The 3,962-nt window shown below is 46.3% G+C and overlaps 1 long non-coding RNA gene across 1 annotated transcript; it reads right to left on the bottom strand.

Annotated features, from left to right (window-relative positions):
- Positions 1-1,295: 1,295 nt before the first annotated feature.
- Positions 1,296-3,376, bottom strand: LOC135919545 (uncharacterized). Its single transcript, XR_010570003.1, has 2 exons — positions 2,953-3,376; positions 1,296-1,462 (listed from the first exon to the last, which is right to left on the bottom strand). It is a non-coding gene; the product is annotated as an uncharacterized lncRNA (long non-coding RNA).
- Positions 3,377-3,962: the final 586 nt, after the last annotated feature.

The raw sequence follows: 3,962 nt of genomic DNA on the forward strand, positions 1-3,962 counted from the left end.
CTCGTAGAGACAGAATGTATAAATTCGGGGACACATGCGTCCCATATACGTTAAGAAGTAAATGACAATTAGTGATCTTGCGCTTAAAAATGACCTTTTGTTTCTTATAGTTAGCTGTTTTTCCCACTCGTTGGTACAGGTGTAGTACATAACTATACCAAAAGAAATGTTGCTGCTGTAAATGAATGCTTCTGCGTTTGACTATTCGATATTCGATACTTACTATTCGTATTCGATTCGTATTCGAAAAAGTTGAGATACGCCAACCACTACTTAAATTGCAATAGAATTCGTGTTTATCGATCGATAACTAGCTAGTGAAAGGGATCAAGTGACTCTGCTAGTGCCAAGAAGGGGGCGTCTCTCGTTTTCAACTATTTTGTGGGTTCACAGAAATACTGAGCGTTTTTTTTAATATTTGCTAAGTGCGATTTGGCTATTTCGTGTCCCTTTAACCTAGAATAGCACATCCATGATTCCGTAAACGGGGAGTTCGTCATGCGGGTTGAAGAGTTCGCGTGAAGTCTGTGTGTATGTATGCTGGCGCTATACGTGCACCCAGCTCCACGATGTTCGCTACCCAGCTCCATACGCTCGATGGGGGATTGGCAAAGAATCAAATATTTGCGAGAAACAGACAATGACGAGGTGAATGACTTAGTTGGATACACACACACAATTTTATGGTGCAATAATAGGGGCCTTTGGCGAGTTGGTAGGAGTTCATATTTGACAAGCGGCAGCGCTAACTAGATGTATCGCAGATGTAGAGCCTAGAAGAGAGATCACAACACAAGCGTGTCTGTTGTGATCATTTCTTTGTCGTTGTCTAGTTAGCGCTACTGTTTGTCGAATTTAGGGTACAAGAAAAATAAAGCACAATGGGAAACAAGTCATGTTGAAGAACCTTTCTTACTCATCTGTCTATGCAGAAATTTTAGCGATGAGAACCGGGCTTCTATCATGCACATGGTAGTACAGGTTTACAATAAAATACCATCAAGCGAGGCAATACAAGATAGGTGGCCAATCATGCGCTCCTAGTTCTTTCTTGAATGCCTATCTGATGTGGATGACGTTTTCAGCGAAATTGTCCGGTAGTTGCATAATACAATGGGCATATTTCATACAAATGTTGATGTTTCTGAGTTTTCTATCTTTTGATTTCCATGCCAATTAAGTGTTTGTGTGGTTGCATGGTAGCAGCATTTATGCGTAAGCAGCAGGCATCACGTACACAACTCCTTATGCAAAACTGCACGCCTACCAAAACACAACGTACGCGAAGGTCGCAATGATAGCGAAAAATAACGACATGTATTTGTTGTTGAATGCTTCGATATTTGCTTTACATGAAAATCGTGATATTCTCCAATTCCCCCAGTAACTTGTCGGCAGTCGGCTCCAACAGTTTCATTCGAGGTCGAACGAAACTTTCATAAAAGTCTTCCGGCGCTTGTACCTGAAAAAAAAAATGAACAGACTGGGCTGAGTATTCAGAGCGTTGTTACGACATATAGCGTCATAGTATAGCAATGACAAGCTAATTCACTTCGCAGCGGTAAAGCGTGTCGTATTTGTCAAAAGATTCCGCACCAACGCGAGAGAGTAGAACTTTAAGTTAGTTTGTCGTATGTGGCTCACATAGTACGCACACCCCTCGATTCAACTGTCTTGTTGGGGGTGGCAGAGGTGTCTGATACGGTTTGACGTCACAAAGCTCCCTATAGACGATGATGGACACCTTGATATGCTCTGGTTCAGGATGCCCTTTAGGCAGACAGTATCTTCAATTTTGAACAGCGCTGTACTGAACAAGGACAGATGAGGGCGCACAGGGCGCCAACGTGATGCGGGAGCTGCTTTGTGCGTACAGGCGGAACGAGAGGGCCCGAGCGCTGCAGGCGGCAGTGGCTATATGTGACGCTAAACACGTAGGACGGCATACATGCTTGATAATGTCCGAATTTCGGCTAATTGGTTGATAATTTCGAATTCGAACAGCGCAACACAAGGCACTGACATAAGCGAAATAAATAAATAAACAAATAGTAATAAGAAACGTAAAAAAAAATGTGGAATTAATTGTCCCGAAACTGCAGTGGTTTATGGGGGACGCCGTACGCAGTGGATGACTCCAAGCTGAAATTCTGGGGTATTTTAGGGCGAACTTTTATTTGCCCCTTTTTTGCCCCTGGTTGCTGCCTTGCCGATAATAGGACCTTGGCACGTGCAACTGGCCACTGCGCAAGTGAACTTTCTGGGTCCGTTCCCTAGAATGAGTATGTACCACGGGTGTATGTGCCGCCCGGTGTATGTGCCCGAACAGGCGAGCAGAACGAGAGCCAAGTGAAGGCGTCGGCGACAGGAAATTGCAGAAATCTACTACAGACAAGTGAAGACGTGGGCAACCAAAGCAGCCGACTGCTTAGCAAGAAGAGAACGAAATGGGACCAGAGAGTGCGCTGAGCGAATGTGCTGCGGGCGACCGAGAAGTGAGGAGAACACACTTCGGCAAGCATCACGGATTACATTTGGCTGTTCGATTATCCTCGGGGGCTTCTACCCATGGGCGCAGTGACGGGAAAGTTTGCGCTGCCATCCAGGGTTTTCTTGTGGAGGTCAATGAGATTGATACTATAAATTTAGACCTTAATATTTCATTTTCTTTACACCAAGCTGAGTTTAAGTAGTTGCATTTTCGCTTTCAGTTAATCCTTCATTTTGATGGAATCAGTATCGGAAATGTATCCCTTCATTATAATCTACCTATTTGAGAATAGGTACATTAGTAGGTAAGGGTAATACGTGCATTTTGTTTGATTCATTTACAGATTTCTTTATTTTATTTTGAAGTACCCGGCTCTTGGCCGATCCCCCAGGGCGGGTATGTGCCAGTGACTACTGGGCTATAGTACATCTACACCAAAGAAAGCTTCGCTTATCACCAACCTACGCGTAGGTATCCACCGGTACCCCTTCGTAGAGATTATCGGGGTGGTCTGTTCGAACGGCAGCGCGTACCAATACCCAGGCGAAGGCGGCCAGCCTTAGTCCGCTGACGAAGACCGTGAAGTGGGCGCCGAACAAGATCTCGATCGTGCAGTCCAGGAGCAGGTAGGTGCCACTGCTGACCCAGTGCTTCAGCAGGAAGACCGCCTTGTGGCCGTTATTCCTCTCGTCGATGGTCTTGAACGAGGCGTACGCCGGCCAGAGAAGGCCGAGCGCCAGCATGATTCGAGAGCACAACCACAAGCTCATTTTGCGCCTCTTCTCTTCTTCTTATCAGTGCTGCCCAGTTGCCAGACTGCTTTGATTGGTGCGCGTGGACGTAGAGCCTAGATGCCATTGACACGTCTTTCGATCCCCTCTGTCCTCCTCTGTTATCATAGAGTTTCTCACTACATTACCTAGAGGGAAATCTGGCGCTGCTGCGCTGTGGTATGCATGGGAATGCCGGTATATTGTGGATTCGGATTGGCATCGTTCTCGTAGAGACAGGACACCTTGAAGACGCGCTTGGCAAGTACCGTTCCGTCTGTCACAATGATTCATTTTCTATTAGAACAGCACGTGAAAAGCTGTTTTAGCTTTATTATTACGCGAAAACATGTTATGTTCAACTATGAGAACTTGTTATTGTGTGTACGACTACATGTTACGTAAAAAGTATCAGCGGGCCGCTAAAGTTGGAGGACAGACGACAAGGTTCGCGCTCGCTTTAAAACAGTTGGTCGTGTTTGAACCGCACCGATGGCACCGGCTGTTGGAACCTCAGTGCTGACACCCGTTGTTGCAACCGGACCGTTGGCGCCCGTTGTTGCAAATGGGTCGCAAGCCCCAAGGGTAGCGTTGGCCTGGCGGCCTGGGGCACACTGGAAGCATCCGAAGGTCCCAGCAAAGCATGAGTCGACTGCTAACAGAACAACTTGTTTATTCTAGCATCGCAAAGAGCGGGCGGT

The sequence above is a fragment of the Dermacentor albipictus genome, chromosome 3 (assembly GCF_038994185.2).
Source record: "Dermacentor albipictus isolate Rhodes 1998 colony chromosome 3, USDA_Dalb.pri_finalv2, whole genome shotgun sequence".
In the NCBI taxonomy this organism is placed as follows: Eukaryota; Metazoa; Arthropoda; class Arachnida; order Ixodida; family Ixodidae; genus Dermacentor; species Dermacentor albipictus.